Here is a 20,889-nt window from a genome sequence, read left to right on the forward strand (position 1 = left end):
AAAATATTAAAACAAAATTAAAACTAATACATATACATTTAAAATAAATAAAACACTTAATAATTTAATGTAATTTTAATTTTTGTCATGTAATTTATTTGATTTAATGTAATATTTTTTTGTTTTTACCCTGTACGCCTGTACCCCAAAAACCCAAAACTGACCCTGAACCCTAAAAATATCCCTGTACCCCAAAAACCCAAAACTGACCCTGAAACCTAAAAATACCCCTTTCCCCAAAAACTGAAAACTGACCCTTATCCCTAAAAATACCCCTTTACCCAAAAACTGAAAACTGACCCTGAACCCTAAAAATACCCCTTTACCCAAAAACTGAAAACTGACCCTAAACCCTAAAAATACCCCTTTACGCAAAAACTGAAAACTGACCCTGAACCCTAAAAATACCCCTTTATCCATGAACTGAAAACTGACCCAGAACCCTAAAAATACCCCTTTACCCAAAAACTGAAAACTGACCCAGAACCCTAAAAATACCCCTTTACCCAAAAACTGAAAACTGACCCTGAACTCTAAAAATACCCCTTTACCCATGAACTGAAAACTGACCCTGAACCCTAAAAATACCCCTTTACCCAAAAACTGAAAACTGACCCAGAACCCTAAAAATACCCCTTTACCCAAAAACTGAAAACTGACCCTGAACCCTAAAAATACTCCTTTACCCAAAATTAATTAATATTATTTAATTACCTATTAATTATTAATTAACAATAACAATAAAGTAAATATATTAGCACATTTGCTGTAATTAATTTAATTTAATAATTAATATTATTTTCTCAATTAATTATTTAAGAATAACAATAAATTATATATAAAAAATTACTATAATTAATGTAATTAAATAATTAATAATAATTAATTACCAACAAATTAATAATTATAAATATGTACAACATTATATTAATTAATTAACTAATTAATAGAAATTAATTACCAATTAATTATTAATTAAAATATGTACAAACATATATCAATTAATTAATTATTATTAAATTACTTCACACCCTATTCCCCTATAAACCCATAACCCGCTACAGAACATATTTATCAATTAATCAATTAATTAAAAATAATTAAAAATTATTTCTCAATTAATTAATTAATAATTCCTACTAATTAATAATTAATTTAACATAATTACATTACTTCCCACCCTATTCCCCTATAAACCCACAACCCGCTACAGTAGTAAAAGACAATATTTAATTAAATTACATTAAAAATAAATAATAAAACATAATAAATACAATATAATATACACTAAATTTATTTAAAAATTGCTATTAGTAACATCGAAGTTATTTATTTCGATATTATTGACATCGATATTTACAACTTCGATATTACTGATATCATACTAATATCGATATTAAGACTGTTGATATTACTTACCTTCGATATTTTGTCCCATCGATATTTAAACTTCGATATTTTTGTATATCGATATTTAAAAATCGATATTTTGTCTGTGTACCAGGCAAAGCAGTGCAAATCACTGCATTGCCTTACATTGCTCTGGGAAGGCATTCCTTGGGCATTGTGTGAGTCTTCCCATGCAACTCCCATGGTTTTGCGCATTCCTAGATTTACCATAACTGGTTAACCTGCGAATATGCCAAAAAGGTACGCCTTCCCAGGAGAGATGTACCAAGGAGAAATATCTATATTTCTCCTTGTTATTTCCTCTTTTTATGTGTGCTACAGTCTGCAGCACACATAGATAGAGGAATATGCCTCTCAGGATTGTTTTTGTGCAGTTTGATGTCCCTTCGTATACAAAAATGATCTTGCTTGCAACGCCTGCACTGACGCTAGGCTCACAAAAGGGTGGCAAGGGGAAAAGCCAGGATTGTGCCGGATTGCCTTAAATACGGTGCATTCCTGCCCTTTCCCTGTCATGTAGTGCAGCGCAGCAAGGAGAGTTGATGCGCTGCACGGCGTGACTTTTACATAACTAGGCCCCGTAATGTGTCACATCATATAAAATCAGGAAAAGATGGACTCTGGATGTATTCCATAGGGTGCAATTTTTCCAAAGAAAAGGGGGCATTTTTCACATTGAGACAAATAAAGAAAATCTATTTAAAGGCAATAAAATTACGCTATTTTAAGAGATTTCGACTACCACCATGGCCAAAGATTGAGGCACAAATGAGGCCATACATTTTCTCAGGAGTGGAATAATCCCAGATTAATTGCTTTATCCATTTTGATTTTTGTTTATTATCAATGACAAATCACTCTTCATCAAGTTCTTGGACTATGACAAAAATGTCTGCAACGTTTTGTGGGCTGGGGGCTGCGAAAGACCCAACAGATGCCAAACCTTCTGAACCAAATGAATTGGAATGGAGAAAGCAGCCCACCAATGGAGAATGAGGAGCATCCAGGGAAGCCTTGAAAAATGCAGGACAAAGACACATTGGACGCCTCATCAGAATGGGTGAGTGTCAGTGGTCATTGTGCCAAACTCTCCCGGTGACTGAATTATATCCTTTGTACTGTAAGGGGGCTTTTGACCCTTGTGTTCTTTTTTAATGATTTGCTAATGCCTTACCCTTGTAACTGTAACTTTACCTTTGGGGTTCTGAAATTGTGCAATTACTTTTCCAGGTTTTTGTTTTTATTCTTGGTGACCAACATACTTTGATATCAATTTGTATTCACTCTGTTGATTCAACTGCAACAAACAAAACCTAGATGATGCTCAGTGCTCTCATACAAGCAATCCTGAGATATTTTCTTAACTATTTAGTAATGAAGATAATGTGTTGTTCCACTGCAAATGTCATGTTTAAATTCTGTATGTAGTAGTATTCTTGTTTATTAGAAAGGTTAGGTTGCGTTGGAAATAATCGCACTAAGCGTGAAAATCTCCAAAAGCTAACGCCTGCCCTGACCAGTTCTTAGCCATGTTATCCAATGGGAGGTGGATAACATGGCTAAGAGCTTTGTCACACTAATGCGTGAATATCGCTGTATTGACAGCGATATTCACGCATTTCCCCTGATTTTTATCGCTTTTGAGATAAACCTTGGCATATTAACCTATCGATTTGCACCAGTAAGGCCATGTGTGGGTGCGTTTGAGTGTTCTGGGGTTTCATTGTTTACTTGTTTTTGTGGATATGAACCCACTGATGCAAGCCCGAGAGCTCTTGTTTATTTGTGGATTTGAACAACAAAGAGATGCATGTCATGCCATACCATTGAGTGATGCTGATGCAAGTGAACAATGAGGAGTAAGGAATCAGTATGATATATGAGGTCTACTCCATGATGGCCAACTGGACAATTCGATTACAAGGTCTTGAAATATCTGGAGACTTGAGGTTGGTGATGTGGAATGTTTGTGTTCGAAATGACTATGTAAAGAGGGTAAAGTCCGGGTCATCCCTACAGGAAACCGATCAAATCACGGAGGATTTTGGGAATCTACAAATCATAGGTACATTTGGGGGCATATTTATTAAGAAGTCATGCGGCAGGGCAAGTCACCATGTGGCGATGCGGGAAAGGGCAAGATTGTGCCATATTTACCATAATATGATGCATTACTGCCTTTTGCCAGCCCTGGCGCACAATGTGCTGCCTTGTGCAAATGCAGGCACACGTGCATCATGGCGCAATGGTTTTGTGAAGAAAGGGGCAACTTCCTGCACAGAAACAATCCCCTGACACATTTTCCTTAATCTATGTGTGCTGCAGATTGCAGCACACATAGAAAGAGAAAAACATGAGGAGAAATAAACATGTTTAAACATATTTCTCCTCGTTGCGCCTCCCTTGGGAATGTGTATCAGTTTTGACGCATTCCCAGCTCTATCACTTATGGTAAATCTGGGAATCCATCAAAATCTTTGGAATTTGTGTGGGAACACCTTTCACCACCCATGGAATACCTCCGTGGGGCGGAGTAATGCAACGCAGTGAATTGTGTTGCGTTACTTTAGATTTATTAAGCCAGCCCCCGATGCAAGAGGACCTTGTGTGGCTTGATAAATCGTATCTTAAGGGTTGCATGGCTTTTGCACCCCATCGCCCCAAGTCCATTATTCCTATGACAAAATCATGGGGCACATAGCACCCAGACTTCCATTGGTGGTTACACAGGTAGAAGGGATTCTGACAGGAGATATTTACTACTATCAGGAAGTGTACAATGGTACCGACATTGATGAATATAAATGTCCCTATCAGAGATGATAAGCAACTCTACCCTCGAGGAGATGAGAACAATGCTTGCTGTATTGACACATTTATGATTTGGCCAGAGGATTTTAACAGCTGGATAGATGGTGCAATAGATAGTCTCCCACCAAAAACCTAATCCCTTAAAGCTGAAATTGAGAACCTGCGACTGCCATGTTGAACCGTGACTTATGGGATATATGTTCGAAAAAACACCCTGTAGACAAGGCGTTCTCATACTTCTCCAATGTTACTAGGCTAGATCATATCTTGATTCCTTACAAACTGTGACACAAAATTTCCATTGCTTTCCAGAAGAAGTGTGATGATTGTTATATGAATATATATGTAGAAATTGGAAAAGCATAATTGAGTTGATTTTTCTGAATGAAATGTTGCTTTACAAACAGTAAAAATAATCTTAAAAGGTAGCCAAACCAGTAGTTCATTAAAAATATATGGTCGGGCTGCTTAAAGAAATTGCACTTTGGACTTCTTCATTTTTTCAGTGAACCTCCTTTTATGACTGGGTCAGGCAGCCCATATTGCATCCTAATTTATCATACGGTTGGGTTCTCTAACCTGGAAACCGTTTGCCACAGGTCTTCTGTTGGTTAAGTCAAAATTGATGGAGGTATCTAACAGTAATATTTGTTGCTTTTATTTGTTTACAGATTTTCAGTTACCTAGTATGAAAAATAGTCCAGGCATTGAGAGCCCATGTGTGATATGGAATCTTCTTGAGGCGGTGCAGCTGTACACAGTGTGCGCATGCGACAGTAAGGAGGGAAGAGGCAACATTGCCAGGTAGCCGGCTCTATCTGTGTTCACCCTCCACCCTGGATACTGATATATGATGTTATGTTAGGAGTTCATAGGCTCACAAATACCGAAAATACCTGCCGCTAAGAGAGATAACAGCTGCTACATCGACCTAAATCTACATAAAACACACAACTTACAAATAAAAAGTCAGCTCAACCCTAATATTCCCATATCGCAGAAAGATTATGAATTGTACAACCCAAGGGCTTATTTACAAACCAAGTGTGCTGCCGGAACGTCACTTTTCATGCCGTTTCAGCTGTGCGTTCAGCTTACCTATATTTGCAAGGCCACGTAAAGCCACCCTGCATGGCTTTTGATAACCTCGTAGATATGGCGTGAGGCAATGCAGGCCAAGTCACTACGTTGCTTCACACTGCGATGGTGAGGCGTGCTGTGGGTGTTATGGTGGGGGTTCCCTTGTAACACCCATGGCATTTCCCACATTGCCAAATTTACAACATGATGTAAACCTGGGAATACATCAGGGGCCACATGCATCATTGTAAGGTTTTGCGATTCCTTATTTGCGATTTTTAGGGAATTGCAAATAAGGAATCGCAAAATGGGATGCAAGATTTTAATCGCATAATATTTGCGATTCGGTAAAAATCGCAATTTTTACCGAATCGCAAATATTATGCGAATTCTAATTTGCAATTTCGCAATTCCCATTGATTCCTATGGGCCAAAAAGCCCATAGGAATCAATGGGAAGGCATTGACATTTTGCGAATTTCAATTAGCGATTCGCAAAATGTTAATGCATTCCATGGGTGCAGGGGGGGTCCAAAGGACCCCCCCCCCTGCACCCCTGAAATGTATTTTAAAGTGCATGTTTCACACACACATGTCCTAAGGACATGTGTGTCTGTAACATGACAGTGCTTAAAAAGCAATTTTGAGCATTTTAATACTTTTTAGCAAATTACCACGAGGTTCACCCTCGTGGTAATTTGCACCCCCTAATTACGAATTCACAATTTGAAAAACAATCATGCATTGCTTTTAAGGAATCGCAAATTTGCGATTCCTTAAAAGCAACCGCATTTTTGTAATTCGCTAAAAATAGCGAATTTCACAAAAGTACATGATGCATCCCAAAAAATTATTTAGGAATCGTAAACGGCCGAATTTACCGATTCGCACCGTTTGCACTTCCTAAATAGGTTGATGCATGTGGCCCCAAAACCCTACACCTCCATGGGGGGGGGGGGGCATAAGGATTGATTTTGTGAAGAAAGGTGTCCCTTCCCCTCCAAACTAGCCTGATTTCAATGCAGACACCGTTGTACCGTGGAGAAAGGGTGCCTGCATTGGGGCATTACAGCTATTTGTGCTGCACTGCTGTGGAAGAGGAAAGGAATGTGCCATGGCACATTCCTGCCCTTTTCTTTTGAAGTAGGGTAGCAAAGCAGGAAGGCTTGCAGCACTGCCCTACAGCAAATTATTGTAACTGAGGGCCCACGTTTTTTAATTCTTTCTAAAATGCAAGTGAATAATGGTTTGCCGCAGAGTATTGTGCAGAGATACTATTACAAACTGTGGCCCTATAGGATATATTTTCTGTTTTCAGCACCCTTACCTGATGAGGAAAGTGCAGGAGAGTGTAGCAAATCCATTGCATCTAATGGGGGCAAGTGTTTCCTGCTACTGCCCCGATCAGGAGGAAAATGAAGGGAAGAAATGAAGGAAAGAGAGCAGTTTTTGTGCGGCCAGGAACAGGGACCACAATGCCTTTCTCCACATCTAACTGATTAAAAATGTGCATCACCTTCAGCTAGACAAGAATCCACAGCACTCTCTAGGTTCAGGATCCTGGGGATGAGGCTGTTGCTGACCCTCCAAAAACCTCAGGACGTCGGGCGGATCCTCCCTTGGTCATCCAATGCCGTAAGTGATTCTTTTATTTAAAACCATGCCTTAGAGTTTGGATATGGGCAGTTTCCTTAATATTTGTACCTTCTCCTGGCATGACACAGAAAAATCTCTTTTTGAGACACATTTTAAAATGAGCCACAAAAATCTTTCCACTCCTGAAGTGTGAGAGGAGTTTGCATAGTAATGAGTGGACTCTGTGTGAGAATATGACGTGGTCTACTGAAGTTGGGCAGTCAGACGACAGCAGGACATGTGTATTTGCTATGCATTGTAGCCTGCACTGTATAGGGTACAAAGATGTCCTTTTCAATGCTCATTTCTAGAATATAATAATAGGTTGATCTCCCTAAGCATGACATACCATTTACATGTAGATGGTGTATCACACTTGGGGAGATCAACATAAGGATTCACGTGTGGATGACAAGTCACTGACACACCACATAATCAAGCAAGAAGGCAGGATTCTGAATCCAGTGGGTCTTTGTGCGATATTTCGTGGGTCACCATATGTGCATATGTCAGGAGTTTTATAGCATATAGCGAGCAGTGCCTAGCCACCACCCACCTCCTAAGGGCCATAAAGATACTTTGTGAACAGCATAGCTCTGGACGATGAGAAAAGTATTCTACTAGAATCATACACGATAACGTGTGTCCATGCAATGTTGTGGTTATTACTTATCCCGGTCAGATGAGGCATGCATTCTCTAATGGTCTAAGGACCTCGTGTAATGCCGCATACTGAGTACATGCAGCTCTTTATGCAGAAAGGAAGGTTGATTACATGCACCTCTCAGAAAGATCACACAACTTTTAAAGGAAGAGTGCCCTCACCTCAAAGTGGCTAAAAGGTACTCTGGGGTATTGAGCACCTGCACTTTTATATTTCCATCTCAAGCAATGTAAGTGTCAGGAACCTGAGACTAAGGCTGGCAAAAAGTAACAGATCTACGGGCCCGATTCACAGAATGAACTTAAGACTCAATCTTAAACTTACTACTATTTTGGTATTCACAGAATGCACTTACTACTTTTGGTATTCACAGAAGTTAGGATTTTGTCTTAAGTTTGTCTTAAGACAAACTTAAGACAGACTTAAGACAGACTTAAGTTAGGATTTTGTCTTAAGTCTGTCTTAAGTCTGTCTTAAGTCTGTCTTAAATCTGTCTTAAGTCTGTCTTAAATTTGTCTTAAGACAAACTTAAGACAAAATCCTAACTTCTGTGAATACCAAAAGTAGTAAGTTCATTCTGTGAATGCCAAAAGTAGTAAGTGCATTCTGTGAATACCAAAATAGTAGTAAGTTTAGGATTGAGTCTTAAGTTCATTCTGTGAATCGGACCCTACATAAACAGCGGACGCGACTATGGAAACATATTTCAGCGTGACCCGTTTGGAAAGGGTGGACACTGCACTTTGAGAAGGCTGGGAAGGCTGAAAAGTAGGAGGACTCAAGTCAGAGGCGGGTGGCTGACCAATAGGAGAACAGAATGAGCAGGGCCAGCACCTCCAAGTTAGTTTAAGTAGTGTCTGCTGGATGGAAAAAGTTGTCTCACAAATTCTTTTTTTGTATTGCTTTTCGTTGCCAAATAGTTTGCTTACTGTTAACTTCTCCTTTCAAGTTTGTCCTGTTTTCCTATCCTTTCCAGGTACCTTTCTCTTTTAGCTGTTTTTCATGACGCTCTTGCCTTATTTATCTGTTTGTCCCTCCACGTTTGATGACTTTCTGCACCTGTGTTAAATGCTAGTGCTTCCCAGTCTGAGGAGGGTACCCAGAACTTTCTGGGATCATCAACTGCCCCATTATTGGAGCATCAGGTTAACTATATTTGTGGTGATATCTTAATATATGTTTTCTATACTTTATATAAGAGTCACAATTGTGAAGAGCCAAAATAAAGCCCTTCAGGGAGAGAGAGATTGGCTGTGCATCGATATAAAACCAGACTGATGGAACCAACTCCAGTGTTTCTCTCTTTCTCCCCAATACCATTTTCTTGGGGTTAGAGTGAGCATTGGAGTAACTATTCTCCCTGTCCACTTTCCCCTGCCTTTAGGAGGGTCGTGGATGAGTGTTGGTAATCGGTGCCACAATCGCGCTCTACAACAGTCAACATGTGATAAGGCTGCGGCTATCAGACCTCAACTCTAGCTTAACATGGTCTACATATCAGGCAGGCCATTCATTAAATGAAAGATTAGTGTAAGTCTCTAGCTTGGACACCCTAAATATCTTATGATCAGACCACTTCTGGACGCCCATGACACTGAGATTATAACTTGTGGGTGGAATTCCATCAGCTGACATCATTGCGCGTGAGAAGAGAATTAAATGAAAGAGGACAGTATGGTTTCCCATCTTTAAGGTCCTTTATGTAAATATTCTTCCATTTTCTTATTTCAAAATATTACACTATGTGTGCTGATAACAGTGTATATTATATTCACCATTACTGAGAACCTGCGCGTCTTGGTCAGCGGGGCATCGATATCGACTGCCACAGCCCCATGGTTGCACAGTTAATTGTCTGAAAGAATTGAATAACTTTCAGAACCTGAATGAGGCGCTGGTGGGTTAATATTCACCGAGAAGTTCTAAGGGAAGACAATCATATTACTTCCTCAAGCATCATTCCATGATGGTACATCATTCTACTCTATCTACACATAAACCCTCTTTCCCACCAATCAGGTAGGCTGTTCTTCCTACCCTCTATTTTTACTTAATATATTCCAATTCTCTAGTTTTGATGTCTGTCTGCCTCTATCACTCTCTGCTCATGTCGGTTTGTTGCTCCATATTTTAACTCAGCAAACACAAAGAGATGAAGGACAGAGCGCTGAAACTTTTCAGACACTCACCCCCAGTCAATGATATGGGTTGAATCCATCCTCATTCTTTAACTCACTTTATGACCCCAGTTCAGCCCAAGCTATATGCAACTTAGTCTTGACCCTATAAGCATCCTGAAACCTGATTCGGGGTAAAACCCCAATTCAGCCATGCTAGCTTGAATCCAGTGGCAAAGTGAGCAAGGGACCCACGTCTGGGCATACCTTGGCAACTTAGGGCGAAAAAGTAAACAAAACAAGATGAAGGACCGCTCGCTGAAACTTTTCAGACACTCACCCACAGTCACAGATCTGGGTTGAATCCATCATCTTTCTCTGGCTCACTTCGCCACCCCAGTTCAGACCCAACCATATGCAAATCAGTCTTGACCCTGTTCCTCATGGGAACAGTCCAGCCTGAACTGCCAAGCCATGTCTTCCCTGAACCGGAAACAAGCATCCTGAGACCGGTTTCGGGGTAACACCCCTCATCAGCCAGGCTAGCTTGAATCCAGTGGCAAAGTGAGGGAGGGACCCACGTCTGGGCATACCCTGCCAACTTAGGGCAAACAAAGCAAATACAAGGAGATGAAGGATGGAGCGATGGAGCACTGAAACTTTTCAGACACTCACCCTCAGTCACTGATTTGGGATGAATACACCATCATACTTTAGCTCACATCGCCACCCCAGTTCAGACCAAGCTATATGCAAATCAATCTTGACCCTATGCCTTTTGGGAACAGTCCAGCCCAAACTGCCAAGCCAGGTCTTCCCTGGACTGGAAACAAGCATCCTGAGATCGGTTTTGGGGTAACACCCCTCATCAGACAGGCTAGCTTGAATTCAGTGGCAAAGTGAGCAAGAGACCCACGTCTGTGGGTCTTTTACTTTCTCGCCCTATGTGCGCCAGGTATGCTCAGTTGTGGATTTTTGGCTCACTGTGCCACTGGATTCAAGCTAGCCTGGCTGATGAGGGGCAATGCCCTGAACTGATCCGAGGGTTCTTGTTTCCGGTCCAGGAAGGACATGGCCTGGCAATTTGGCCTAAACTGTTCTCATGAGGAACAGGGTCAAGACTGATTTGCATATGAGTGGGTCTAAACTGGGGTGGTATGGTGAGGAAATGAATGATGGATTCCACCCTGATCTATTGACTGGGGGTGAATGTTTTATTTGCGCTACATTTCTTCCATCATCTGTGTGGCTTTTGCTTTCTCGCACTAAGTGCACCAGGTATGCACAGACGTGGGTCCCGGGATCAGAATGCCACTGCATTCATAATAGCTTTGCTGATGAGGGGTGATGCCCTGGAACCTGTCTTAAAATACTTGTTTCAGGCCCAGGGAAGACCTGGCCTGGCAGTCGGTCTGAACTATTCCCATGAGCCACAGGGTCAAGATTGATTTGCATATGACTGGGTCTAAACTGGGGTGGCATAGTGAGTAAAAGAACAATGGATTTAACCCATATCTCTTGACTGGGGGTAAATGTTTGATTTGCACTGTATTCTGTCCATCATCTGTTTGTCTTTTGCTTTCTCGCCCTAAGTGCGTCGGGTATGCCTAGACTTGTGTCCTGGGTTCACTGTACCTCTGAATTCAAGATAGCCTGCTGATGCGGGGTGATGCCCCAAAACCGGTCCTAGGATGCTTGTTTCTGGTCCAGGGAGCTACTGGTCTGGCAGTTCGGTCTGAACTGTTCCCATGAGGCACAGGGTCAAGACTGATTTGCATATGGCTGGGTCTAAACTGGGGTGGCATGGTGAGCAAAAGAACGATGGATTTGTTATGTTATGTTTTGTTAAAAGCATTTTTACCGCGCACGTTCACCAAGCGGTTTTATGGCGCTCCTGACAAAGACGGAAAGCTTGGGCGGAGGTTTTACTCAAATGCTGAATGGAACAGGAGGGTTTTTAACAGCCTGCGAAAACAGTCATAGCTGGGACAGTGACGAAGTGCAGTTGGGAGGGAGTTCCAAGTGGTGGGGGCCATGACAGAGAAACTCAGACCTCCATGCTTTTTCCGTCTGGTTTTGGGGACGACAAGTAAATTAAGTGATGCTGAGCGGAGATCTCTGTGGGGGACATAACGTGTCAGGCAAGAGGAAATAAAGGCAGGGGCTAGGTCTGATAAGGCTTTGAAGATAGTGCATCCAAGCTTGAAGGTGCAGCGTTTGGTAACAGGGAGCCAATGGAGGCTACGCAGAAGGGGAGTGACGTGCTGATGTTTCGGCTGGTGGAAGATCAGGCGGGCTGCCTGATTCTGCACCAGTTGTAGCCTGTGAAGATGGAATGCTGGAATCCCGACATACAGAGTGTTAGCATAGTCGAGTCTGGAGGTAATAAGAGCTAGGATGACAAGAATCAGGGCATCTCTGGTGAGGAACCTACTGATTTTACGGATCCTCCTTAGATGAAAAAAACAGGATGAGGTGACTGCGTTGATTTGTGGCCTCATGGAGAGGTCGACAGAGATGACCCCCCCAGACTCTTCACAGTGCTAACAGGACTAGGTGGCGCCCCCAGTGATGAAGGCCAGAAAGTGGAATTCCACGGGTTAGTAGAACCCCCCACCAGTACAAGCTCTGTTTTTGTGGGGTTCAGTTTCAGTTGGCTATGAAACATCCACTCTGCGATGCCAAGCATGGTAGACTGAAAGTTGGAACGGGAGGAGGGAAGTGGATCAATGGGAAAAATTAACTGAAGATCGTCCGCATAGTTGAAAATAGTGACCGGGGTATTGCGGAGAGAGGCTAAAAGGGGCTGTAGATACAAATTAAACAATAAGGGTGATAGCGCAGAGCCCTGAGGGACCCCGCAGGATAAAGACGAGTAGGGTGCAGAGAAAGTAGACAGATGCACCTCCTGAGTCCGGTGGTCCAGGAAGGATCTGAGCCAATCGAGGGCCACCCCCTGGATGCCGGCATTGTTGACACGGTCGATCAAAATTGTATGATCGACCGTGTCAAAGGCCGCCGACAGGTCCAGAAGGACAAGGGCCTGTGAGATGTTATTATCGGCACCTTTCCTAAGGGCATCCATGAAGGCCACAATGACCGCCTCGGTGGAGTGGAGGGGTCTGAAGCCCGCTTGTTGGGCATCCAGGAAGGAGGAATCCTCAATAAAGGTGCTCAGACAGCGGGTGACATATGTCTCCAATATTTTTCCCAGATAGGGAAGAAGGGAGATAGGTTGGTAATTACTTAAGGTAGTGCATTAGTTTTTTTAAGGATAGGTATTACAGCTGCCTGTTTAAAGGAGCGCGGGACCTCCCCAGTGGCTAGAGAGTTATTGAGCAGAGCTAATGGGGGATCAGGGCATGCCAGAAAGGCCTCCCTCAGAATCTGAGGGGGGCAGCAGTCATTAGGGGAACCTGTTCTAACTTTGTTGATTTGCGCTGTATACCGTCCATCATCTGTGTGTCTTATGCTTTCTCACCACATTTCAACTCAGCCTGTCTTTCTTACCCTATCTTGTTCACTTTGTACCTATGGAACCCAGCTCTCCTTATTTCCTCTGTTATCTGTATATTTCCGACACGTTCCATTTCCAAGGCAGGGACATCTGCACCTGTATGTGCTGTTCACATTGTCTCCATGGAGAAGCTTGACCTTTAGTGAGAAGTGATGGACTGCTCCATAAAGGGGGAGGGGGCTTCTGCTTCTTGCAATCACACCCTGTCATAACCATCCTACTTAAGTGCTTTTTGTTCTATCTACTTCTCAGAATAAGCGTTTACAGATTACCTAAGCACTTTGTTTAGAACACATAAGAAAACAGCAATATGGAAGGCTTATGACAGGTGAATAGACAGAAAGCTCTTGCCTGGACCCCTGAAAAATGCAGCAGTCAGCACAGGCTTGCCCTCCATGAAATGATTGTTCCATTTTTTCTGCTCACTACCTCGCTCTAACAGAGATCCATCTACTTGTAAGCCCAGTCTGAGGTAGTACAATAGAATGTGCAATGTTGACACGAGGGGGCATATTCTCAAGAACGCGTGATAACCATCGCAAACTTAACTTAACACAACTGTGCATATCGCAGTCTATCACAAGAAAATAACACTATCTTAATGTCCAATTCCCAACCCGGTGGCACCATGCGATAGTAGCATGATAACACGTCAAATAACTGCGCAAAATCCAACGCGACTAACAAAAAATGCGAAACACAAACGCCCAAAACGTTGCGATTCCCCAAAGTGCGATACCAGAATCAACGATAACCAGCGACAGCCCTGCAATACTCAAGAGTCATGCAGGAAAATGCACTATAAAAGCCACAAAAAAAAACAAGCCAGGAACCCCGTGTTCGAGGAAGGGCAAGGAGAAGAGGAAGACAGGGTTCAGTCTGCAGGAAGACTAGATCATCGTCACAGAGGTGATAGAACACTACCAGCAACTGTTTGTCACCTCCACTGCAGCACTTGCAACCCAAATGGAAATATGGCAGACCATCATCACCAACGTCAATGCAATGCCGTCGGAGTGGAAAGGAGGTCCATGGAGGAGGTCAAGAGGCACTGGCATGATGTGCAAAGGCGCACCAAACAGAAACCCGCCGCCAACAGGAAGGCAGCAACGGCGACTGGAGGTGGGAGGCCTGCGCCACAGGATGAGCTGAAAGAACTGGAGAAATGGTGGCCACAGTAACCAGTGTGAAGATGGTAGCAGGAGTCGAGGGCCTGGACACAGCACGATATGACCTGACCCAACAGCAACAGGGTGAGTGAGGACCAGGGACTGGGGGGACGGGGGAGATGGGCACAATAGCACTCATGCACAATCATGTGAAGCACACCACACACACACAATGACAGGGGAACGTGTCCCTGATACCCTTGGCAGTGTGCAGAACATATAGAAATACCAAGTAGTCTCCCGTCCACCATGTGCACATATGGGCCCCCTCCGAATAACCAACGACACTAACAATCCATGCACATGTGATGAAACCAGAAAAGCAGTGGCTGTGTGAGCCACACTGACAAAGCAAGTGACACCGCATGACTGATAGCATGGCAGCAGCCCAAATAAATGAACTTGTGCATCAATCGACATGGTGGTGGCCCAGTGTGTATCACATCCGTAAAGGAGCAGGTCACACTCTGACACATCCACCTACAACCCATGCCGTCCAATACACGCAGCAGACATACAATGCACAAGGCCACAAAATCTGTGCAAGAGCACAAATGACCCAATTCACAAACATCCCAGCCCCCGAAAAGCACACAATTCAAAGGCACACCACCTCAAAGGGACATGGGTCCACAAAATTAGAGCTGGAGGGCCGACTCCCCCACACATAGTAACCACAGAACATCACCAATGACGGCAATGTGGGACAAAGTGCAACACCTATAGCACAGGACAGAGGACACAACAGGTTCTGCTTGTGCGTAGTAACTGGCCACTCATATCTGGCTTTGCCTGACACTGTGTGATAACAATGTTTGGGTACCACCACACATCTGTCAGGTACTCGGAAAATCCACTGTCTGCCATCAAATAGCCAGTTCCACCAAAACAGTCACAATGTGCATTGTCATGCAGTTTGCATGTACACATCTGCAAAGCGGAAACATACATGGGAACCTCTGTTAACATGAATCTCCCCTTAACATTGCAGGGGGGACAAACAACACTTACTGCAGAGCAGACCACAAATCCCATCAGTGATTATGAAGAGAACAACCTGCACATCTGTTCAGACACCCTCCAATGGCTAATGGACAGCCTCTGCACCCCATCCCCAGGTGCAGGGCAGCCCAGCTGCCTCAAGGTGACCCCACCACCTGCACAGACCACACAGCAGGAGACGCACACCACCAGGGCTGTCTCCCAGGACCCCCATGAACAGCACATGGAATTCCAACGCTGTGTGTTGGGTTGCCAGGTGGAGTTGGCTGATCAGCTGTGGGTGGGTTTTGAGCTTGTGCCAGCCAAACTTGATGCCATACATGGGTATCTGAGTCCCATCAGGGACCATTTACAGTCCCTAACGGACACACACTCTCCACACCATGCTCCATGACAATCCTTGGCTGACATTGCTGGGGCCATCTCTCAGATACAAGAACTGTCTAGTCAGACAGGCACCAGCGATGACAGCACAGAATTGGCACAGATGCACAGTATAATGGAGACCATGGAGTAGATGCAGGCTGGAAGTTTGGCTGCCACAGCTGGACACCAGCGAGATGTAGCTGGGATCTTCCATGCCTTGTAGTTCATCATCCTGCATTGCTGACACTGAGCCGGGCCCAGATGACTGCAGCGGGAACACACCTCTCCGACCCCTGATCTGTCAGTGGCACACAGTGATGCAGCCCTATCACTATCACACCCTGATGTGTCAGTGGCACCCACTGAAGCAGCCGTTACCCCACCACACACACTGGACACACTGGACACAGAGGAAGTATCAGAGGACTAAGATGTGGATGGTAATTAGTATGTGAGTAAGGAGGTAGTAGCCTCCATCACCGCCATATGACCTGTCCCTGCCTGGTTCTTCCCTATGCATCATGCCCTGGGACAACACCTTCCACTGACCCTCAGAACACTCAGCGACATACACCTGGACCACAACATGGACTGGCATATCTTCACTGGTGAACAATAACACAGCACTCCTGCAGCGGAGTGCACTTTCCCTCTCCCAAACCACTTACCAATCCCCAGCGTACTCTGGTTGGCCCACCACTGGGCTCCCATGTAATGTGGGCTTGGCATGCCCATGTACAACTCCAGCTCTGGAATGCACAAGAATGTGAATAAAACTTACCAAATCACACAGATGTGTCATAACTATGTTCACTCAAGTGTGAAAGCATGGATGTATGTAAGGACAAGGATTGCACAAGAAGGTACACCCTTGTAAATGACATCAATGGGCATGTTGAACCCTGAGCCACATGGCCAGTTGGATGTCTGTGAAGGTGAGTACCTGCTGTGGCCTCGTTGCACTTTAACGAAAATCTTGCTACCCCCCCCAACTTAGGCACACGTCCATGTATTGAATAGGGCTGTGTGTAGGAATGAGCAAATCGGTAGCAGGCCAGAAGTGGTGTCCTACAGCACATGTCGCCAGAACTTCACATCGCATACCTACTCACACACATCTGTGTGGACATAATCTGTTTTGATTCATAGCATTGCTCCACATGGTCCACATGGTCAGAGGTTGGACACCATACTCACATTGCTGGAGACAGTAAGTGCACAGGCCTGCCAGCAACAATTCCAAACACAGTGTTTGGCTCACAGAGGTGGAGCAGGCAAAAGGGACCCACCTCCATTGTACAGACATCACTCAGTCCCTCCCTGTGTTGGGGCGATGCTCATTGTGACACACGATTCGTACATCTTATCAACACTCATCACATATGGACAGAAGTGAAGTTGCGGAGACTTCATTGGCATGTGCCTATCAGTATGGACAAGGCAAGGGCCACAGCATGCAGGGACATGCTTGAGACACTTACATGCAGCATGGTAACATGTCGAGGTGAAAGACATGGTGGTGCAAAAATGCACAAAAATCGTTACAGATGGCAACAGTCTCAGCCAACCTTGCCTTGCTGGACGAGTCATGTGATGTTTGGCGTCTGCCCATTCTCCCGTGTCAGGGGACATGAGTCAGAGCCCATGGGGTCTGCATAGTGCTGTGCCACCGGACTGCACCGACTGTCTGCTCTGCTGACAGTGATCAGGTGGGAGGGTACGACAAGGTCACATGTCGTGCTACATTGCAATGTGTGTACTACCCCCCAGCAGTATGTTCGATTTGTGAACGTTGCCAAACGACGCTGTGCTGCTCCTACCATGGAAGGGCCTCACCTTGCACAGGTGTGTGTACACACGCACAGTTCCTCGCACATGCATTCTGAGTCCAGACGAAAGCTGACATATGGTGGAATATGTGATCATTCCCCACGATGCAACAAGGTGTTGGGACCTGTGCTGTGGGTGACAATCCGATGTGGCTGCAGGAACGTAGTTACTCGTCCATTAATGCGAGCGCAGCTTAATGGGCAATGTGTTCCAATAGTAAGTTGTTGTCGGGTTCAAGGAGAACCAGGGTGAACCAATCCATTAACTGGTCGGCAGATGTGCTCAGTACACGCCTTTCCCCCAATCCGCAGCACAGCCCAATAGGGTAGCGCCTCGATGTGGTCACTGCACGCGAGGAGTTGTGCAATCTCCCATGCACAACTGCCGGCACATACGGCAAAGATCAGTGCATCCCATGCTCGGGTATTCAGTTGACACTCCTGTTCGTTGGCCAACAGGGGGTGCACAGTCAGATCATAATCCAATTCAGCTACAGTTGCGTTCGCTAGGCAGACCTCCATGGGGCACTCAAATATGTATGATCGACAGTGGAACCAGGGCTGGACGTAGGCAAGACGGAAACTCAGACGGTAACTGATTCGCTACACTGCCATTGGCACAGATGCAGCATTTGTGCACGGTACAATTCCACATGACAGGGGTTGTGCACATGCTTGGGAATGCCTGCCATTGCATTTGTTGGTCTCATAGCACCGGCACTCCTCAGACCAGTGGCAGTTCTGTGGACGATATACCACAGCTCTGGACAATGAATCGTATGTGTGCGCAACGTTTGGACGTATGGGTAGTTTTTGACCAATGTGTCAAGGGCATCCCTTGCAGGTGTAGGTTGTTCAGGGACAAGTGTGTGTGGGGTGTGGGCACAATGTTTTTTCATTAGCGCTGTTTGTGGTGTGGGAGTTGTCGGAGGCTGGTTTGGTATCTCACGCAGGGTGTGCCAGCCGCATTCAGGACCAAGGTCGGGTGTGCGGTTGGTCTTCTGTCTTCTTTGTATGGACAATGGAGCTTTCATTCCTAATTTTAGTCTGACTACTTCTTGCATTTCCGAGATATGATGTGGCCTTAACGCTGACTTTGATGCCAGGCCTGTGATTTGTGGTGCATGGTGCAGCTGTTTGCAGGTTTGCTTGGGTCAAGGGCACGATTGGCATTGCGCTCCTTGTTCAGTCTCTCTCTTTCTCTCTCTCCCTGTCCTTTGCCGAGTGCCTGACACACCTTCTTATCTTGTATATTGTCTTGCATGCTGTGACTCACAGATTGTCCAGGGATGCCCGCCATGACTCTTCACAATAGTTGTGTGGAAACGAATTAGTATGTGGCATTTTGTTTGGTCATTCAATGGTGCATGAATGACTCAGGATTTCTGTACTCACATGTGTGTTGATTGCTGCAATTTTGCGACATCAGGCGTGCGCCTTTCTCCATGTTTTCGCGCAGTTGATGTGCAATGTCTTGATCCGGTGGTGGTGGGGTGTGCCCGGGGGAAGGGGTCCTTGGTGTGGTGGTAGTGAGTGTTGTGGCCCTCTTGGGTGTCCGGCCCACATGATAAGTGGCACCATGGCATCTGTTGTTCTTCATGTGTGGCTGTAGGCTGGGCTCCCTTTTGTGGTGCAGGCTGTGGTCCGACTTTGCACCAGGTCAGAGCAGGTGTTAGTTTCCTGCTGCTAAAGCACCTTATCGCATGTTTTGTGTTCTTATCGCTGATCTGATAATGTTGGGGAGTGGTGCTGTTGTGGCTTTTGGCACAGGAACGCCTACTCTGCATCTCATTAGCGATAGTTGTGGGGTCATCAATGGCGATATGCGGCTGCTTTCGCAGGTAACCTGGTGTATGGGCTGTTAGCACCAGCTTGTGACTGGGGTGATAAATTTATCGCAACTTTGGCTGCGATGAAGTGCTGTTAACTCTGCAATAGCTCCTTGCAAATATGCCCCAAGGGGTCTTGCCTGCAAACACCTCTGACCTTTGGTTCGTGATTAGTTGACATTAGCCTGCTTCAGGGAACCTTGCGAACATTCTCCAGATGAAGATCCATACAATTTGTCACAAGCCACTGCCAAGCCTGGTGCCAAGCTCCATGAAAATGTATTCGCTAGTTGGTGGCCTCCGGGAGGTAAGACACCTTCTGGTGCCTTTGTGATACATCCCTTGCTACTATTTGCATGCTTTAGAATTCATGTCCACCCTTCAGACTGCTGCCAAGCCAGAGCATCAACTAGAATAAACCACAGACACAAAAGGTGATGGTAGTAATAACCACTGGCAATAGCTGGAGGCAGGGTGACTTCCCCACAATGGCGGAAGAGCATTGCCTCACTGGCTGAGAGTCAGCAGCTAAAAAATAAAACGATATTTCATTATCGTTTTATTTTTCAGCAGCTGGTTTACCTAGCATGTGCAGGGAGTGGCAGATCCGGGCAATAGGAGTGAAGTGCACTCTTTAAGTGCACATGTGTGTTTGACCATCCGTCTCAGGCCGGCAAAACACACATGCGCACTTAGGTTTCTCTAACCTAGCTGTATTGAACAGCCGGGTTAGTGAAACAGCACAGACTCCCTGTGCCTGAGTGAGCAAGCGTCTTTTCAGCCCACTCAGGCCAATTCCTATGCTGCTTTCATAGCATGAGAGCAGCGCAGGAATTGGACTGGGAGTTTGATGCAGCCCCAGTGCCTGCTGGGACAAGGAAAAAGAAAGTAACCAGGTGCGACACGGGAGCCTGCCGGCATCTTTCTTAAGGTACGTTTTCCTTTTTTTAATTATAATTAAGCTGCCCCTCCAGCGCTTCCCCTCCTAATCCACACCCCCAACCCCCTGCACCCCACCACTTTTTGTATGTGGCGGCTGCGAATGGCTGGAGGTAGCATTCCAGCACATTGTTTTTTGTCCACCTTAATGCCTCAGATTTGACTTATATGCAAATCAGTCATCTTGGTCCTTCCCCAAGAGAAACAGTCCATACATCAAGATAGAGCAGCGTCAAAGTCCAGACATCCCTGCAATGGAACAGAAAGTCTTGCACTATGCCCTCTGGAAACAGGGCCCAAAAGGTTTTAGACATGATAGCCTCAGAGTGGGCTTCCCCCAAACCTCTTGCCCTCCTCCTCCTGTTTTGGCTGAATTCGTTTTTGTTGGCCTTAGGACTCTGCATACTTTACCACTGCTAACTAATGCTAAAGTGCTCTCTCCTTTAAACATGGTGAAATTGACTTACACTCAATTGCCACATTATGTTTACTTGTAAGTCCCTAGTGAAGTGGTACTACCTA

The sequence above is a fragment of the Lissotriton vulgaris genome, chromosome 1_2 (assembly GCF_964263255.1).
Source record: "Lissotriton vulgaris chromosome 1_2, aLisVul1.2, whole genome shotgun sequence".
In the NCBI taxonomy this organism is placed as follows: domain Eukaryota; kingdom Metazoa; phylum Chordata; class Amphibia; order Caudata; family Salamandridae; genus Lissotriton; species Lissotriton vulgaris.